Source organism: Centropristis striata, chromosome 12 (genome assembly GCF_030273125.1).
Source record: "Centropristis striata isolate RG_2023a ecotype Rhode Island chromosome 12, C.striata_1.0, whole genome shotgun sequence".
NCBI classification, from domain to species: Eukaryota; Metazoa; Chordata; class Actinopteri; order Perciformes; family Serranidae; genus Centropristis; species Centropristis striata.
In genome coordinates this window covers 5,642,047-5,662,901 of record NC_081528.1, presented here as the reverse complement: position 1 = coordinate 5,662,901, position 20,855 = coordinate 5,642,047, and the positions used below count along the sequence as shown (strand labels likewise).

General features: G+C 38.1%; 5 non-coding genes across 5 annotated transcripts; 3 read left to right on the top strand and 2 right to left on the bottom strand.

Annotated features, from left to right (window-relative positions):
• Positions 1 to 13,483: 13,483 nt before the first annotated feature.
• trnar-ucu (transfer RNA arginine (anticodon UCU)) lies at positions 13,484 to 13,575 on the top strand. The gene is given in 2 exon segments: positions 13,484 to 13,520; positions 13,540 to 13,575. It is a non-coding gene; the product is annotated as a tRNA-Arg (tRNA).
• A 619-nt stretch (positions 13,576 to 14,194) lies between these two features.
• trnaw-cca (transfer RNA tryptophan (anticodon CCA)) lies at positions 14,195 to 14,266 on the bottom strand. The gene has a single exon. It is a non-coding gene; the product is annotated as a tRNA-Trp (tRNA).
• Positions 14,267 to 14,628: 362 nt separating this feature from the next.
• trnar-ucu (transfer RNA arginine (anticodon UCU)) lies at positions 14,629 to 14,720 on the top strand. The gene is given in 2 exon segments: positions 14,629 to 14,665; positions 14,685 to 14,720. It is a non-coding gene; the product is annotated as a tRNA-Arg (tRNA).
• A 496-nt stretch (positions 14,721 to 15,216) lies between these two features.
• trnar-ucu (transfer RNA arginine (anticodon UCU)) lies at positions 15,217 to 15,308 on the top strand. The gene is given in 2 exon segments: positions 15,217 to 15,253; positions 15,273 to 15,308. It is a non-coding gene; the product is annotated as a tRNA-Arg (tRNA).
• A 574-nt stretch (positions 15,309 to 15,882) lies between these two features.
• trnaw-cca (transfer RNA tryptophan (anticodon CCA)) lies at positions 15,883 to 15,954 on the bottom strand. The gene has a single exon. It is a non-coding gene; the product is annotated as a tRNA-Trp (tRNA).
• Positions 15,955 to 20,855: the final 4,901 nt, after the last annotated feature.

The following is a 20,855-nucleotide window of genomic DNA, read 5'->3' as shown; positions in this document are numbered from 1 at the left end:
CTGCATACTAGTAGGTAGAGCATGCACCGTCTAAGACAGATGTTTGAGGCTGATTATTAAATCGAAAGCCGTTGAAAATGTATATGTAGTATAAGCAGTTAATGCGTGATCTTGTAACAGGTAGTATTTCAGTTTTTATGGGAAAGGAAAAACTCATTAGACAAGTCAGCTTAGCATATCCGAAGCGGATGCTCTGGTTGATACGACATCATTAGAAAATGAATCTGACCTCCCAAGTGTGCTCTTATATCCAAGGTGGAACATAACAGGAAATTAGAGGACATTGAACTCTAGTCACACAGAAATAATGACGCACGAACCTGCAAACTAAAAAGACAACACAAAATGCGTTGTCTCCTCAGAGTTGTTCTGATCTTTGGAATTGTCTGTCATCTTTGACATCTGTATCTGTTTTTGATACCTAAAATAAATCCCGCACAAGGCTGTAATTCGAATCTACCTGGTCGTCAAGTGTTTTTCTTTAAAGATTTTCTACGACAATTACAACTCAGGTGGCTGAACTAACGTGTTCAACAGCAATCTGTCCAAGAAATGCAGATTGACCAAACTGATATCAGCCCCCCAGTCAATTCTTCAGCAAAGCTGAATTGTCAAAGAAACAAGATTGAAAGTGGTATTATCATTCCTTTTTTTATCAAGTGCAATTGTACAGTAAAGACATCTATTCAAAGACACAACACAGACATAAATATCTTACAGAGCAGTCCATGGATTGTAGCATCTTCTTAATATTCATATATAGGTCCCATTCTCAAAAATATAATAGATAAATACACTCAGAGGCCACTTTATTAGGTACACATGTTCAACTGCTCGTTAACAAAGAGTATCTAATCAGCCAATCACATAGCAGCAACTCAATGCATTTAGATATGTAGGCATGGTGAAGACGAGCCTCTTAATAAGTAAAAATGGAAAATGCTAAAATGGGTCACCAAAATAACTTGGTTATGTGGGAAACAGTAAAAATATCAATTGTCAATATGGCTGTATTGACTTTATTATGTACACCCGTTACACTGCTCGTAAATGCAAATTTCTAACCAGCCAATCACATGGCAGCAACTCAATGTATTTATTCTTGTAGACATGGTGAAGACGAGCTGCTTAAGTTCAGAGTGAGCATCAGAATGAGAAAGAAAGGTGATTTAAGTGACTTTGTTAGATCAGCAGTTTGTGAAATACTCAAGCAGCAACCATGCCACATACAACCATCTCTAGGGTTTACAGAGAATGGTCCTAAAAAGAGAAAAAATCCAGTGAGCCTTGATGCCTTGTTGATGTCAGAGGTCAGAGGAAAATGGCCAGATGGTTTCAACAGGAGCTTAAATAACCACTTGTTACAACCAAGGTCTGCAGAAGAGCATCTCTGAACACAACACATCCAACCTCGGTAGATAATAAAGTGGCAGGTGAGTGTATTTTTATTTAATTCACCCCTCCAGGCATCTTGATTCTTGTGTGTACTTGTGTCAGAAGGCACTTTTTGTCATTGGTGAGATTATTAACTGTAACATAATAACAAAAACTAAGTACTTACACTACTTGGTGTTCAGAAAGGTAATCACATAACTGCAACTTCCTTGCAGACTGCATGTTTTTCCTGTTTAAGTAACATTATTTCCAGCCACCGGGCCATCAGCTGTAAGCAGAATCAGGTCCCTCCAGTGGGACAGTTGCCTGGGAAACACCGCCGACTACTTCCAGCTCTCCTCTGCTTCAAAGGGCCAACATGGGACACTCTGCTTGAACCCAGGTAGGAAATTAACACTTCTCTTTTTTCTTTCATAATGTCTTTTTACATCTGTGAAAACATCTTTTAGAACTATGTGGCCATAAAGCTTTTTTTTTTTTTTTTTTTAAATCTGACAAGTAAAGATCTTTTCTCTATCTGTTATTTCTTTGAATTCATTTTCATCTTTCTCAAAAACTCAACAACCTTGGAGGCCATATTAACTCCAACTAAGATATTGTTCAGTGCATAATACACCTGAGTCTCTGCAGATGTCAAACACTTTCTTCTTACAATTTCTGCAGGACAAATTTAATTTGAACTTTTAATTTTTTGTCTGTTCTCGATATAGTTTCTGAGAAAGAACGGCTACAATCATAGAAAATTGGAACTCGGTGTGCTCTGAATGTAATAATTTAGTTCTCTTCTACCTTCCAGAAGAAATTATAAAAGGAACAAATGGTTTTGTGCTCCAGTGGCTGCTGTAGGCTTCCACCACTGTGCTTTTTTCTGGTGTTATAAACACCCAGCATTCCATTTCGCTCCCATAATGCACATTTCCCCACCCACTGCTCTCAAAAACATGTTGTTTCTGTCCTGAACATCAGGAAACACGATTCAAAAGAGAGAGAGAGAGAGAAAAAAAAGACTAGAAGGGTATGAATAAATAAGAGACACTGTTTGCTGCCTGTGCCCCTGCTGGTTTCTGGGTATTGTCGGAGCAAACAGTTCATTTGTTAAGTGACATGACAGTGTCATATTTGCATAGTAAACACAAAAGGTGATGGAGGACATGCTTTCTAGGATGTTCAGACATACGGACTCTGAAGGCCTTTACACAAGGGGCAGGAGGAGTAAACAACATGAGAACAGTTATGTAGTGTTTTTGTCTAGGGCTTTTATTTTGAAAGGTTTGGATGTGCAATGCACTGTTATTGTGTCGTCCGAAGTAAGACAGTGAACTTTATTACACCCTCGAACCTGGACAAACAATCAACGGGTCCGCCAGTTTGGTGACGTATAATGGCATGACATCCCTTTCGCACAATGTGATTGGTTCATAACTGATTGATGGAACACGCCACCTGTAGCGCCACCCACCTGTTACTCAACGTGCACTCTCCCTCTCTCGCCTCTAAATAAATAAAAATGCTAAAATGGGTCACCAAAACAATTTGTGTATGTGGGAAACAGTAAAAATACTAACAGTCAATATGGCTGTATTGACTTTATTATGTACACCCGTTAAACTGCTCGTTAATGCAAATTTCTAACCGGCCAATCACACGGCAGCAACTCAACCCATTTAGACATGTAGACATGAGGAAGACGAGCTGCTGAAGTCTAAAGTGAGCATTAGAATGAGGAAGAAAGGTGATTTAAGTGACTTTGAATGTGGCGTGGTTGTTGGTCTGAGTATTTGCAGTAATTTAGTTTTTTTCTGTCATTTTGTCTCTTTTTTTTTTTAGTAATTTTGTGTCTTTTTTGGGTCATTTTGTGTCTTTTTTTGTAATTTTGTGTAATTTTTGATCATTTTGTTTCTTCTTTAAGTAATTTCATTTTTTTCTGTCATTTTGTGTCTTTTTTAGTCATTTTGTGTCTTTTTTTGGTCCTTTAGTCCAACATAAAATGTAATTTTGAATCTTTTTTTTAACTTTCTAAACAGTATCATGCTCAATAAAGAATTTTAAATGTTGCAAATGTGAACAAAGGTGTCAAATCTAACATATAAGAGGGTTCCATCCAGTTCTATCATTTTATACTAAATATATTTGAGCTTGTCTCCAGTTTTACTTGGTATATCATCATCAAACTGAAACTGGCCTCATGGAGTTTACAGCCAGAACTTTAGAGGTAAATTTACAGTAGGGCTCCACGCTGCTTTGTTGTCTGGATGGAGTCAACAAGTCTGGATTTGGCGCTTTTGGTGACTCCAGAGGTTAAAATGACTGCCTTGTTACTGCTTTTGTTAACCCCAATGGTCAACGGGAATTGACTCACATTTAGAGCCAGCCTCAAGTGGCCATTTGAGGAACTGCAGATCTCAGCACTTCTGCATTGGCTACATTTTTCCCTGAGTTTACCACTGGCTCAAAATAATAAAAAAAAGGTTTTTCTCTCACCTGTAGTGCTATCTATCAATCTAGATAATTTTGGTGTGAGATATCAGCCATAAAGTTGTCTGCCTTCTCTCTAATATAATAGAACTCATTGGTTCTCAGCTTGTGGTGCTCAAAGTGCCAAAAAAAAAACCCATAAATAAATAAATAAAACAAAATAAATGGTGTGGCATTTCAAGCCCGGTTTACAGTGTGAGACACAGAATTGTTCCAATTATAATATTCAATTGCAAATCCAAGCCTGTTTTTCACAAAACATGTTGATACTAAAATGCTTTTCCAAGCAAAAGAAAAAGAAAAAAAGAAACGGTGCCTTAAGACAAGGAGTATGGTTGTGATGTCATAACTATACTATACTGTATATGGGTAGAAAGTGCCTCTACAGTCATTCCCCAGCTGCAATGACTGTGCATAGACCACAGACTGTATAAAACTCATAAGAGCTCATGGGAGTTTGATTTGAGAGCTGATATTCAGACATTTTCCATGGTTTTCTTGATAATGGTTTTGGTTATTGTGAAGAAAACCAAGGAAAATGTCTAGATATCAGCTCTTAAATTAAACTCTTATGAGCTATTGTTATTATCATTATATTTGTCCAAACAAATGTACCTTTAGTTGAACCAGCCACTAAAATGAATAATACATTGAAAACAATGGTCTAATATTTTCTTTCCATGACTGTATGTAACATTCAACCAGCAGTGGTCAGAGATACAGTAGTTTTCTGCTTGGTGTTAACAAGAAAACAGTACCAGACTTAATGAGCGACCATGTATTTATAATATTGATGCACCCTTGTTATTGCTTTCCCATTAGAAAGAAATAAAGAAAAAAAAAGGGGAAAAAAATGCTTGGTAACACTTTACAATAACCATCATTTATAAACGGTAAACAGATAGTTTATTAATGTTTAATCATCATTTATAAACTGTTTATAGACCATTTAGAATGGTAAATACATCAGTTATTAATGTTTAACTAACTTAATCATGTATAAATGGCAAATAGATGTATATTCATTGATAAACATGTCTATTAATGTAAGTTTATAGTTACTTTAACATTAACAAACAATTAAATGATAATTAATTGTTTATAAATGGTTTTAGTTGCACCCATTTTAATATTTTTAACTCCATATTAAGTATGTTAATGATTTTGAAATGATTCATATACCTTTAAGAAATTGGTTGAAAACATTTAACGATTAAATATGTAAAGCACTTTGTAAATGGTTAATAATTGGTTTATAAACCATCTATAAACATTATTTAGTTGGTATTTGTAAAGTGTTACCAAATGCTTTTCCAAGTATTTTTTATAGGATTCGGTGCCTGGATTAGAATGTGTGACATTTAAAAGCAAAGTTTTTTTGCTGGTGGAGGGAAAATGTTATTATGATAATATAAGTGATGACATCAGCCAGGTTAAAGTTTAGAGTTTTCCTCGAAAGGCCCTGCAGCATGACCCGAGGCTGAGCTGAGTGACAGTATCACCCTCTCCTCGTCTGTGGAAGCAGCCGGCGGAGGAGCGGCAGCATCAATTCCAGTCACGCTCTCTGACCCGATCGGCCTCTCAAGGCAGCGGAGAAATCAAACAGTGTGTTGTTTTAGAGACATGACAGTGGCACCAAAACACCTGAGCTCAGCAAACGGGTTCACAGTTCCTTCCCTGCCCTCTCTCGTCCTTCCTTCCCTCCTCCCACTCATCTCTCCATCATCTCCCCTATTGACCTCCACTCACTGCAGCCTCCATTTAACTCTATGGACTCTTGGACTATTTTGTCCATTTTTTAATCCTTTTCATGTCTTTTTGTGTCTTTTTTGTCATTTTGTGTCTGTTGTTGTGTCTTTTTTTAGTTATTTTGTGTCTTTTTTGTCTTTTTGTCTTTTTTGTGTCCTTTTTTGTCATTTTGTCTTTTTTTGTCATTCTGTGTCTGTTGTGTCTTTTTTTAGTTATTTTGTGTCTTTTATTGTAATTTTGTGTCTGTTGTTGTGTTTTTTTTGTCATTTTGCGTCTGTTGTTGTGTCTTTTTTGTCATTTTGTCTCTTTTTTTTGTCATTTTGTCTCTTTTTTTAGTCATTTTGTTTCTTTTTTGGTCATTTTTATGTCTTTTTTTTACATCATGAAGAAGTCGTGCTCCGGCCTGCTTCTTCTTCTTTCTCTCCTCCACCTTCACGCGCCCGCCCCATCTCTTCATCTCTCCTCCTCGCTCGTTTCATCTCTCTTTTTGTCTTACTTTTTACGCTCTTCTCGCCTCCTCTTCCTCAGCCTTCCAACCTTTGCTTTCAGAGATGCTTTCATTATTCTCTCTCAGTCTGTCCGTTATACCACCCACACACACACACACACACACGCACACATACACACACTGTCCTCTTATTTCCCGTCAGCCCGAGCCCCATTTGACCTTAGTAAATGCAGCCATAGAACGCCTATTGATTTATGCATACAGATGTAGTGTGTGTGTGTGTGTGTTGCCTTGTTCACCCTTCTCAATGTCACATGCTCGTTAGCTTCCCAAGTCCCTTTCAGAGTGTGTGTGAGTGTGTGTATTAGTCAGAAAAAGCAAGAGTGAGTGTTATGTGCATGCAGCTTGTTTGTGTGTGCATATATATGTGTGTGTGTGTGTGTGTGTGTGTGCACTCGCCAAGCCTGTGTGATTGAGATGGAGAGGGTGTTGCAGGGTTGCTCGTCTGCATGCACAATCATCCGGACCCCGATATAGTTTGACGGACAGCCGCTCCGCCCAACCAGGGCGCAGAGATAAGGACAGGGCAGCGATGTGATTGGTAGATAAAGGAGATGGATTAACCCACAGGGCCTCGTGCTCCCTCTGACTCTCTCATTCCCATGCTGAATAATGTAGCTGTTTGTTTGATGAAGAAGAAGAAGAAGAAGTGAGGGGATGAGACAGAGCGAAATGTTGGAGGGGTAGTATCGAGCATTCTGGGAAATGAGAGCAAATCATAAGAGCAGGAAATCCAATCGGGGTAAAGGAAAAGGGTGGAAGGGTGGGGGTGGGAAGGAAAAATCTAAAGAGAGGAGAGGAAGCAGGAGAGAGGAAGGAAGGGAATGGGCAGCGTGAGAAATAAAGTGCAAGAAATGAAGTGCAAGGAGGACATGAGGAGGAGGAAATCAATATGGGTCAGACGATGCGAAAGAAAGAAAGAGAGACAGGGAAGCTTGAGACAAAAGAGATGAAGAAGCCAAGGAGAAAAGGGTGGAAAGAGGAAGAAATGTGTGATGTTGTGACAAAAATACTGAGAAGCAGTTGAAGGTATAGAGGAAGGAGAGAGAGAGTGAGTGAGTCCTGATTTGCTGCTGTGTAACCTTTCCACACAGTCCTGCAGAACTTTTGCTGTTTTATCCCAAAAACAATGAGCATATTAAAAACATAAAGAAAGTTTTTCTTTTTTTTTTCTTTGGCAAGCACTTAAATATGCTCAAGGGTAGCTGGTATCACCAAAATGTAATTTAATAAAATATACACATATTTTAATGCAAACAATTCTATCATTACCGTAACATTTAACCATTTTTTATCATCAATTTTCATTCAGATTTAGTTTTTTATACATTGTTAAAAACCATTATGTTTGATTATATTATGTTAAATTATACATTTTTAAACAAATGTATATTTGTTTTTATAACGTTTATTAAATATTTGTTGTGTATAAGTGTGGGGAAACCATGACATTTTTATCTGGACACATTACAGTAATGAATTTGTGAATCAAAAATATGTTCAAAAATATAGAAAATATTATTTTAACACAAAACAATGAATTGTGACTCATTATGGCTATATTGTTCATTCATATAAAAGTAAAATATATTTAGTTTAATAGAGTATGTCATTATAATCTTCACAGACAGAACTTGGGAATCACCCATAAACACCCTTGCTTACTGCATAGGGTTTTCAAGTAGGATTTAAGTAATAAATGCCTTAATCATATTGTTTTTTTTTTTTATTTAAATGTCTAAATGTAGCTGAATCGTGCTGATTTAGAACACAGGGGACCTTTGTAGTCTGAGAGAAGACGTTCAATAAACAAAACAATTAAACAAATCAATAAAAAAAGAATAATGGCAATAGGAATTCCTAGAATAGGTTAGTGCCTTGGAATAAACTGAACAAATGTATTATTGATTGTAGGGCTATGAAATTAATATCAAGCGAGTGCACGTGTTGATGTTATTGTGTCCACCCCCCATACATTTATAAATCTGACACTGGATGGCCAAAGGAAATTGTTAGAAATACCAGTGACCTATGTCATGATTGGCCCAGAGTGGAGATATTACTCTTTTATTATAGGCTAAAAAAATGTTATTTTCCACCTCTTGTCAGTGAGGCCCAGCTGGTCTCAGTGCTGCCTGTCAATCAGTTTGATGAGCTGTCGAAAGTGAAATTCTGTCTAGCCTAAAGCTGATGTAACCCACATCAGTAAAGCCTCTGTATGCTTTGAAGGAACAGACGGTCAGTCTGCAGTGACAAAAATCGACATTGATGTGCAAAATATTTTTCAACTGAATGTTCCTGATGTGTCCCTGTGTTGTCTTTTCTCACTGTTTTCCTACATTGTTTGTGTTGTGACCTCCCTGTCGTGGCTGCTGGCCTTATGATAGCCACAACTAGTGTTAACTCTATGGAGTTTTGAGCTATTTTGTCCATTTTTTAAAAATAATTTTCATGTCTTCTGTCTTTTTTGTGTCTTTTTTGCTAATTTTGTGTCTGTTGTGTATTTTTTTGTTATTTTCTGTATTTTTTTGGTCATTTTGTGTCTTTTTTTAGTCATTTTGTGTATTTTTTTTTTTTCTGTATCTTTTATTTGGTCATTTTGTGTCTTTTTTAGTCATTTTGTGTCTTTTTTGGTCATTTTGTATCTGGTGTGCATTTTTTTGTTATTTTGTGTCTTTTTTTGCGATTTTGTGTCTTTTATTGGTCATTTCGTGCCTTTTTTGGTCATTTTGTGTATTTTTTTTAGTAATTTTCTATCTTTTTTGGTCATTTTGTGTCTTTTTTAGTTATTTTGTGTCTTTTTGTGTCTTTTTTGGTCATTTTGTGTATTTTTTTAGTAATTTTGTGTCTTTTTGTCTTTTTTGGAAAAACATGAAGAAACCATGCTTTGGCGCTTTTGGAGACTCCAGAGGGTTAAAGAAGATCTTGAAACACAATAGACGACAGCAAAGAGTTCTTGAAACACTGCCATGTGCGTGATTTTAATAAAAGGTTACCAAAATACAATCAAGTTGACAAAGTACAGTCATAAAAGTGATTGAGCAGCTCTGCATCGTTCTCATTTTAATTATTTGGGGATTGACTCGCACGCTGTTAACTTCCATATGGGAGTTTAGGGGAATATCACAATTTATTTCCGTGCCTCATCAACCTTTATCAATCAGTTATCTCATTTGTTGTCAGTTGTGGCCCGTTGGAAGCATCGAGTTCAACGTTACACTCGTCGCCATCTTGCGTCACCATCTTGTTTCCGATACAGGAAGCAGACCATATTTGGACTGTGGAGGAGGAGAGGGATCTGATCACTGACTACAGCCTCTCTACACCTCAACCTGACTGAGAGAAGCTGCTGCTAATTCATGTTAGCATTAACTGGAGCATTAACTGGGATGTTAGTTTTGGCTAAAAACAAAAACAAAATGTATGTTTCTTACCTCAGAAAACGGAATAGAAAACTGACTCCTTGGAGTGTCTGTTAGTCCAACCAAACGCTGAACAAGACATTTTTAATGAACAAAACGTTCAAAACAACTGTCATGAAGTGAAAATACAGTGAAAGGGTCAAAGTTATGAGACCAAACTGGTAAACTCCCTTTTTTATGTATATATATATATATATATATATATATATATGTATATATATATAACTTTATTGACACGTTGCTGTGGATACGCATTGTTCTGCTTCTCTCCTGATGATGGCTCGCCTTGTTAGTGACCTGTCAATCAAAGGTAGCCACGCCCCAAATCATACGATTCTTTATCTTCTATTTTCTTCTAAATGGGGCCATTATTTACACTATTAACATCAGATTGTCTTGAAGAAGATTTTTTACTAGCGATTGAGACCATAGTGTTGTCCTTAAAAAATTCTGAGGTAATAAATCAAGTGAGAAGTTTTCTTTCTTTTTGTATTGAAATGAATGGACTAAAATGCTTTTGCAGCCACTGTCAGCGCCCCCTGTTGGAATGTTCGGTAGAATGCAGCTTAAGGCACTTCCTGGTTTGCCTCCATGCTCAGACACGAAGGCTGCAGCCAGACTTGTGTTTATCGTTCATTGTTTTTTGTCTGATTTGCAAATCTAGATGCTCCAATGGAGTCTACAATCTGCAACCGGACTGTTTCATAATTCATTAAACTAAGTTAATTTAGCTAAACAAACAGCTAATAGTCAACAGACAATAGCCAATGGGCTCAGATATTGCACAAGGAATGTTCAATTGAGGTCAACTAAAGCCCATAAGTTATTTTTGGATCAATACTACTCTGACTACAAACGCGTCTGAAACCAAACTATGGTCCCATTGCCTACAGATTATGCATTAATTTGCAGATATCTGTTTATAGAGATTACAACTAGAGTAAACACCATGCCAACTGCAAATGGTTAATGCCCTGAAGCCAAAAAGCCGATTTTTGGCAAAAATGAGGATTAAGGCCAAACAGTTAGAGTTACACTCACACTAAAAATGCAGAATATAATCAGCTTATTTAGTGGTTTAACTGTGAAAACACCAAACAGTATCACTTCATTCCCCCATTCATTTTGGATCCTTAACATTGTGAACGTGTTTGTTTTGTGTCTTCACCAGCCCAAAACTCCTAGTAGTAATGTTTTTGGAGTGTAGGGTAAAAAAAGGTTACAGCATCCCAGCTTCTTATGGGAGCCTGTTAATAGCTTTAGCCAAATCTGGCTTTGTGGAGAAATATGACTGGAGCATGATCAGCTCAGCCAGCTCGGGACAAACGCTGCAGATATCGTCTGTAAACCAGCCAGGACACACTGAGGCCAGGCTAAATAGGTCACGGGCCGATCACTGGTGGATCCCCATGAGGAAAGAAAGAGCAGGGGTGATTCTCATGAAGCCAGTCTAAACTATGTCTGTGAAGATTATAAGGACATACTTTATTGACCCTTTGGAGTTTGGGGCTATTTTGATGGGTTTTGACTATTTATCATTCTGCCTGTATAAACAACTTCAAAAATGTTTGTCATTCCATGCTGGTATTTTTTTTTTTTTCAACACAAACACTCACCTGATTATTATTTTGTCATTTTGACTTACTGGATCAACATTCTGAACACAAAAAATACACAAAAATATACAACAACCATACACAAAAAACATAAAACACACAAAAAAATTACAAAAAACATACATAAAAACACATAATTACACAAAAAATGTACAAAAACACATGTAAAAAACACAAAAAAATACATATAAAAACACAAAAATCACACAAAAAACATTAAATACAAAAGATTGCTTTAAAAATGCTGAATGCACAGTGCAAAATTCAATAAAATCTCTGCAAAAACTTCAGTGATATCACGTTACACTTGGTCGAGGTGGTTTTTACCTTTGCTGAAAAAGAGTTGATGTGCTCAATGGGACATGGAAACTATGACTATGACGGCATATTAAGTATGAATAAAAGAAAGAAAAATACAAACCAGGGTGGGGGTAATATTTAGAGAAAAAACTTGCAAATTTACTAGATTAAAGTGGCAAATATGTGTACGAAATAAGTCGCAGATTTACGAGAAAAAAGTGGGGAAAAAAAGTTTGTTTTTTTCTCCCAGATTCACTTTAAATCTCATAAATCTGCACATTTTTTCTCTCGTAGATTTGCCACTTTAACCTCGTAACCCTTTTTCCAAAAATATTACCCCCCTCCACTATGTCCGTATGTTTTTTTACACATTCTGGCAGTATGTAATATCCTCCAATATTCTCTAGGGTTGAAATTTGGAATTTGCAAGTATTTCAATGAGTGCCCTATTAAGGGTTAAAACCTTGAGTGTGTAAACCCTTAGTGGGAAGGACGGGGCTGTGGCATGTGTGTGTTTAACGTCATTTGCATAGCTGCTTATCAGCTGTTGATAAAAATGTTGACCATATTGGGGACTGGATGAGTGCCTCTCTGGTTCAGGGACACTCTCTGTAACCAATCTGCCTTTCTAAGCCGTAGTAAGCCACGCTAAACCAGTTTGAAAGTTGCTGCCGGTCTGCTGTATGCCTAGAGCATCGGGTGACGTTTGTGTGTGTGTGTGTGTGTGTGTGTGTGTGTGTGTGTGTGTGTGTGTGTGCCTGTGTGCCATAATGCCCAGAGGAGGTTGTTGGGCTGTAGATAGGCCACATACAATGTTCCCATTTGAGATAGAGAGAGACAGGGAGGGAGAGATGAAGGGAAACAGACAGAACTGGAGAGAGGAAGTGAGTATTTTTGGGTCATGTGGGTTGCCCTATTTAGCGCTTTTTTGCCGACATCTCAAAGGCACAGTACGCACACATAAATACACACACCCCAGTCACACACCATCAATCCATTTTGCTGAGTAACATCAAAAATGTCTGTTTGCTGGAGCAGCTTTTCAATAACACTCGTCATCAATAAATCATGGTGTTTTTGTTTCTGCTGTCTCCTCGATTATTCTGCAGGAGCAGCACTGCAACATGTGTCGAAAAGCAATACATTTACCCCTTTAATCTGCATGTATGTATCATACTCCAGCTTTCTGAACAGGTTTTACTGCAAAGGTGCGTAATCGACAAATTGCATTCAAACATAAGGATCCTGCAGAAATGTAAATGTCTACTTCTACATTTGCATTTCGTCAGGTAAAAATAAAAGTTTTTTCCAAGCTGTACATTTAAAAAAAAAACTTATATATTTTGTCCCTGTATGAACATCTCATCCAAGTCTAATGGATATGGTAAGTACCTGTTTCTAGCAATGTAAATGTCCAGGTTCAGCAGAACTGTGTGTGCAGTCTGAATCTCAATACTAAAATTAGCATTTCCAATTCTTTGCTTGTCTCCCTGTAAGTCAAAGACCTGTCCTCTGCTGCCACCTCACAACAACTAATGCTGTTGTACATTACTGTAACAAGTTTTAAAAACAATTTAAGTGAATGAAAGGGCAGGCACATTATAATTACAGTACAAGAAAACATTATTGTATTCATGTAAAGGAGCCCAAACCAATATCATCACTTTGACATGAGAATGTAGGGCTGGGTATCAATACTCAAACGGTGAGGTTGTGTGTTCAGCTCGGTTTGTTTGACAGCAGGATTACAGAAAAACTGTGGGCTGGATTTTTATAAAACTTGGTGGAAGGATGGAGCATGGGTCAAGGAAGAACTCACATTTCACTTTTGTTATCTTTAGTACTTATTCACCAATATTAAAATTAATTTGTTCTTAAAAAAAGGCAGAAGAAAAGTCTACATTAAATCATTACGGTGTTTCTTAGGCCCCGTTTACACGGAGGGAAAATGCCGATATTTCCATGCAGTTTGGCCTCTCATTTACATGAAAATGACCCCTTAAAAGGAAAGAAAAACAGGCTCTGTAGCGCAATGGATAGCGCATTGGACTTCTAGATTCGTGTAGTTGAAGTGATTCTAAGGTTGTGGGTTCGAGTCCCACCAGAGTCAGGCTTTATAAGTTCATAGGTAATATTTGGTAATATGTTTCTGCACCATTCACTTTGCTGTCCTGGTTCCTGTTTATGAATGAATCCCGTGCCAGTGTAGGTTGCAAAAATTGGTGAAGCGTGGTACGATCATTAGAAATCAAAGTCATTCCAGCATCTCGATGTTTGACAAAAATAGTCACATTTAAAATGGACCAATTATACGCTGTTGATACAGATTAGAGCATAATATGCCAGAAATGACAGAAAAACACCATATTATGGGATGTCCAAAAATGACCCACCTAAAAAAAAGTAATAATATAACATGTTGATTTTTTTGTCAAAAACGGTCAAATTTTAAAATCGCTAAAATGATTAAAATGGTCTTATTATACTCTGTTGGTATATGTGGTAGAACAGTTTGTCCAAGAATAGGGAAAAAAACATCATATTATGGGATGTCCAAAAATGTTTGAGAAAAACCAACATGGACACAGCCAAAATGGCCACCTCGAGGCTTGAAAAGAGAAGTCCACAAACCAGTGGGTGACATCATGGTTACTGCATCCAGTAATGTTTTCCAGTTTTTGGATACAATGCCATTCTGTCAATGCTTCTTCTACTAAACTGGAAGACTTTGACCCTGACGTGATTTGAACACGCAACCTTCTGATCTGGAGTGAGACGCGCTACCGTTGCGCCACAGAGTCCTTATCTGGGACCCTACAGGTCAACTTCTCGATGTGATTGTTTAGATGTCCACCAGAAAATAGACTTGCTTCTTACTGAATTTATTTCCTCAGTAAACATTTTTCTAATGAGTTTAATGTTTCAATCACTAGCGTTAGCAGAGGCTAGTTGCAAAAAACCAATGGGTGAAATCACAGTGACTGTATCTGTTACTATTATACAGCCTATAGGAGGCATTAAGCATCCTGTTTTATATGACTTCCATGAACAAACGGTTGACCCTGACGTGATTTGAACACACAACCTTCTGACCTGAAATAACAGAAAGACACCATATAATGAGATGTCAAAAAATGACCCCTTAAAAAAACAAAGAAACACAGGCTCTGTGGCGCAATGGATAGCGCATTGGACTTCTAGATTCCTATAGTTGAAGTGATTCAAAGGTTGTGGGTTCGAGTCCCACCAGAGTCGTGCTTTATAAGTTCATAGGTAATATTTGGACATGTTTCTGCACCATTCACTTTGCTGTCCTGGCTCCTGTTTATAAATGTGTTAATATGTCCATCAGAAAATAGACCTGATTCTTACTGAATTTATTTCCTCAGTAAACATTTTTCTAATGAGTTTAATGTTTCAATCACTAGTGTTAGCAGAGACATAGCGTTATTCAGGGCTGTATTCTTCTTTCATGTGCTGGTTGCAAAAAATGAAGGTGGCAATGACCAAAATGTGAAACTCAAGGCTTTAAAACCACAGTTCACAAACCAATGGGTGAAATCACAGTTACTGTACCTGTGACTATTATACAGTCAATAGGAGGCATTAAGCATCCTCTTTTAAATAACTTCCATGAACAAACTGTTGACCCTGACGTGATTTGAACACACAACCTTCTGACCAGAAATGACAGAAAGACACCATATAATGAGATGTCGAAAATTGACCCCTTAAAAAACAAAGAAACACAGGCTCTGTGGCGCAATGGATAGCGCATTGGACTTCTAGATTTGTATAGTTGAAGTGATTCAAAGGTTGTGGGTTCGAGTCCCTCCAGAGTCGTGCTTTATAAGTTCATAGGTAATATTTGGACATGTTTCTGCACCATTCACTATGCTGTCCTGGCTCCTGTTTATAAATGAATCCCGTGCCAGTGTAGGTTGCCAAAATTGGTGAATGCTGGTCTGGTCATTAGAAATCAAAGTCATTGTACCATCTCAATGTTTGTCAAAAATGGTCGTATTTAAAATGGACCAATTATACTCTGTTGATACAGATTACAGCATAATATGCCAGAAATGACAGAAAAACACCATATTATGGGATGTACAAAAATGACCCACCTACAAAAAACTGATAATATAGCATGTCGATTTTTTTAATTTTAAAATCCCTAAAATGATTAAAATGGTCTTATTATACTCTGTTGGTATATGTGGTAGAACAGTTTGTCCAAGAATAGGGAAAAAAACACCATATTATGGGATGTCCAAAAGTATTTGAGAAAAACCAACATGGACAGTCAGAATGGCTATCAACCAGTGGGTGACATCGCAGTCACAGCATGATGTTGTAATAATGTATGTACAGTTTTTGGCCATTCCATCAATCCTTCTTCTACTTAACCAGAAGACTTTGACCCTGACGTGATTTGAACACGCAACCTTCTGATCTGGAGTCAGACGCGCTACCGTTGCGCCACAGAGTCCTTTTCTGTTGCCAGACAGGTCAACTTCTCGATGTAATTGTTAATATGTCCATCAGAAAATAAACTTGCTTCTCACTGAATTTATTTCCTCAGTAAACATTTTTCTAATAGTTTCGAGGCTTTAAAACAGCAGTCCACAAACCAGTGGGTGACACCACAGTAACTGCATCCAGAAAGGTTTTACAGCTTTTGGACACAATGCCATTCTGTCAATCCTTCATCTATTAAGGGGGAAGACATACAGTAAAGGGACCTCGGGCCGGATTCAAACCCAGGTCCACCCCAGGTGAGCCACCAGGACGCCCCTAAATCCTACAATATTATACATATTGTCCTGCTCTGTGTGTTTTCATCAGTGAATTTTGAGGCTGCAGTCACCCAGACACAAATTCTAGTGAGAGCCCATCAGCTGCCAGGGTGAGATGTGGGCTGTGAAGTGACACAGATATCAGAGTGCTGGTGTGAAGTCCAAGTGGGGTCAACCAAACACGTCCTTGTTATTGGTTGAGGCTACGAAATTACCGGTCCAAGTTCACCACAGTTGAACTCCATGCAAATATTCACCATTCTTAAATGTGTTTTCAGTTGATCAAATTTCATTGTAAGATTTTGGTTGATTAAAAATGTCTTGTTCAGTGTTGTGGTTGAACTAAAAGAAACTCGGCATTTCATTTTGAATAAGGATATTTAGTGTTCCGATGGCCAGCTGGCCAACAGTATTTTCGCTGTTTTCTTTAGGAATATATTGGGGATACTGGTGTCATATAAAACTAGAAGTTCTAAGGAATCTATAGGCACCAGTATGTCAGGATATCGTGATGGGAATTTGTTGAAATAAGGTGCAAAGTTCAGCTTTTTTTAATCAAAAACATTGAGAGCAATGAAGCCTAAAGTTGAGGAAAGTTTGATAAAATGCTGCAGTTGTTGTCGTCCATACATGTTTGATATCAGTTCAGTTCAGTTTGACTGAATACTTTGTTGGTCAGTCTGTGGGTTTGACTCTCATTGTGGAGAAATAAAAAGACTGAAGTTAGATAAATAGACTGAGAACTTTCTCTTATTTGACAAAACAATTCTTGATTGAGTTTAATTTTGTGGACACAAAATGCAGCTTAACAGTTAAATCACAATATATTGTATCGCAATACTCACCATATCGCAAAATGCTTAAAATCCCAATAATATCGTATCATAACTCACGTATTGGGATAAAATTGTATCGTTGGGCCTCACACCTCTAGACATCAAATAGTCTCCTGATCCATTTTCTAAATGCACTGGTTGCAAAAAAACAACATGGCGACCACCATAAAGCAAGATGGCAACTTCCGAATCGTCAAACTCAAGGCCTCGAAACCGAAAATCCAATAGTGATAGACATCATGGTAACCATATTCACTGTTTGTAAACCATGCCAAAACTTTTTTTCTAATACCTTACATTGATAACTATGAACATGGATTTCTACAAAATCTATATTTGTTTTCTCTATTTGACAAAGTAAGATATTTCGAAGACAGATCATTCAACAATGACTCAACAATGCAAAGAAAATGTAAATAAAAACATAACACAGCTGATCAAGAACTTAATGTATATCTATCTGTGATGATATGAGTATTTCTGGTAGATTTCAGTCACAGCACACAGCTCTTTTTATGTGATCAGAGGTGGTCGAGGTTAATTAGGGGGCTGGGTGTTTTGTATAACGTGGATGGCCTTAACCTCAGTTCTCTGCCTCTGTCAGTCTCAGAAACAGACAACAAGCCATCAGCTGTCATGCCTATGTAACTTTAAATATTCATTATTTCCCCAACACACAGTAACCAAGTGGCTCTGTTGCATGGTTACAGCAGGAATATGTCCTTCGTCTGAAGCAGCCATTGTGAGGTGGTTCCATTTACATCAGCGGTTGTCAGTCATGAGCCACCAAGGCCGAGGATTCTGCCGATTTTGACTCCACTCAAACGCTTTAGCGGCTCATTTCACTATTTAGCTCCTCCGCTTTTGTTGAAGTTATGTTAATCAGTGGAACCAGCTGCTGTAGTGCTTGGCTGGAATAAAAACCAGCACACTCTCAGGCCCCGATGGGACGTGTTTGAAAAGCATTGATGTGCAGTATTCAGGAAGCTGACATCATGATGCCGCGGTGCTTTTGAGTAAAGAGAGTGGGGGCATTAGTTAGTGTGGAAGACAACAACAGCAGAGTAATTGGACTCCACCATCATCCCCCTACCTATGATGGCTCTGGCTAATGTCGTCCCTAAAGAGTATTGAACAGTTGCAAATAAATGTCAGCCATCTGTGTGAGTGTACAGCTTTCTGTTTGGTGCCATTCACTCACACCTGCCTCTACAAGGCTGTGGATTTAGTCTGGATGTTGGTGGCTTTGGATCTTCAATCTGACTGGATCAGGACAGCGAACATACTGATAAACTACTTTACTATATACAGGTGGTGCAGCATTATATTTGTGAGCCTTAACTGCAAGACAGGATTAACATTTTAAAGGTGAAGCACAGTCTGTTGGCACCATCATGGTGGAAGCTTTAACTGCATCCATCCATCCATCCACCCATCCATTTTCCTCTGCTTATACGGGGCCGGGTCGCGGGGGCAGCAGGATAAGCAGGGCATTCCAGATGTCCCTCTCCCTAGCCACAATGTCCAGCTCCTCCTGGGGGACCAGAAATAAAAAAGACTGAATTGAGATGAATAGACTAGTTAAATCGCAATATATTGTATCAATACTCACCATATCGCAAAATGCTTAAAATCGCAATAATATCGTATCATTGGTGTGGCATTATATATGTGAGCCTTTACTGCCAGACTGGATTAACATTTTAAAGGTGAAGCACAGTCTGTTGGTACCATCATGGTGGAAGCTTTAACTCCATCCATCCATCCACCCATTTCCCTCCGCTTATCCGGGGCCGGGTCGCGGGGGCAACAGGCTAAGGAGGGCATTCCAGACGTCCCTCTCCCCAGCCACAACGTCCAGCTCCTCCTGGTCCCGCAGGAGGAGCTGATAAGTATAAATGAGCATCACTTTCTTTAGTAATATATTGGGGATACTGGTGTCATATAAAACTAGAAGATCTAAGGAATCTATAGGCACCAGTATGTCAGGATATCGTGTTGGGAAGTTGGTGAAATAAGGTGCAAAGTTCGGCTTTTTTATGTTTCATTCAAAAAAATTCAGAGCAGTGGTGCCTAAAGTTTTTGAAAGTTTGAGAAAAAGCTGCAGTTGTTGTCGTCCGTACATGTTTTTTATCAGTTCAGTTCAGTTTGACTGAATACTTTGTTGGTCAGTCTGTGGGTTTGACTCTCATTGTGGAGAAATAAAAAGACTGAAGTTAGATGAATAGACTGAGAACTTTCTCTTATTTGACAAAACAATTCTTGATTGAGTTTAATTTTGTGGACACAAAATGCAGTTAAACAGTTAAATCACAATATATTGTATCGCAATACCCACCATATCGCAAAATGCTTAAAATTGCAATAATATCGTATCATTGGTGCAGCATTATATATGTGAGCCTTTACTGCAAGACTGGATTAACATTTTAAAGGTGAAGCACCGTCTGTTGGCACCATCATGGTGGAAGCTTTAACTGCAGATGAGTATAAATGAGCATCACTTTACCACCTGTTGCAAACTCCACAACAAAAGGTTTTAGCTTTGCCGCAGTGCATCATGGGGGCTTACATCTGCTGCTGGGTTCCCACAGAGGCCCTCTGATCACAACACAGTATGACTCCAACCTGCTTATGAGAGCACACTGAGCTGGGAAGAGGCACTAAAGCATCAGGTTAAAGTCTGGACTATTGTCCTGTCTCACGGGGCTGCTTAGCTTTAAGTTACTGAATGTGTGCAGCTGTGTGTCCCATTGTAAAGATCCTGAGATTCCACTTAGATAGGGATGCCAGCACGGGCATCCTGAAATTAAAAAGAAGGAAAGGTATAAAAATATACTTCTGGATCACCCTGGTGGCCTAGAGGGTAAAAGGTTTTCAGAAAGGCTTGGGGGGGAAAGCATTTTCATCCTCAAACACGTGCTTCGAATAAAATGTGAATGTTTGGATTAAAATGCATAAGGAACACTGCTGTGAAGCAACAGAATGATATCAAAACATAAAAATAAACATAGAGGAGAGAAAATAAAGGGTAGGTCCACTGACTGCATTTCACGTCAACTCTCAACTTGGTAATAAAGGCATTGAAAATGACAAAAAAAAGTTGCTTCCACTAAAATTTGTTCAACAAATGGATATTGATAACCAAAATGGCAGACTTTCATCCAGAAAAATGGGGTCTGTGTCCCGTGTGAAAAGAAAAGGTAAATAACTTTTTACTAGTGATGTGCCAATGAGGCCTCATGAAGCATTTTCTTTATTTTCTGACTCCACTAGATGGCGCTCTTGGCTTTCAAAAAAAGGGTCTAGCTATGGAAATTGAGTCTTTTTTCAGCCCTGTTGAACTGAAAGCGCCATCTAGTGGGCTCTGAAAAATAAAGCAAATCGTCCATGAGGCTTCATTGGCACATCACTACTTTTTACATTACTGTCGTTGTTTATGTAACTTCTGTGGCTCACGTCACCATCGTAACTACTTCACTTCCTGCTTTTACGTAAATGTATTTACTGTTTAAGCTGTCTTTTCTAATGCTGACCAGGAAGTTTTTTGCCTTAAACCCATGTCAGTGGTTTTGTAGCTTAAATTCACAGAAATTGCAATCTTTTTGACAACCGCGTATTGACAAACGATCTATTCAGTTCTTTAGGTTGGAGATCTAGCTGGATGAGGAAAAGAAAATTATCTTGTAGATGTGACTAGTATACTACACCAGTGGTTCTCAAATGGGGGTACGTGAGATTTTAAAATATACATTTAA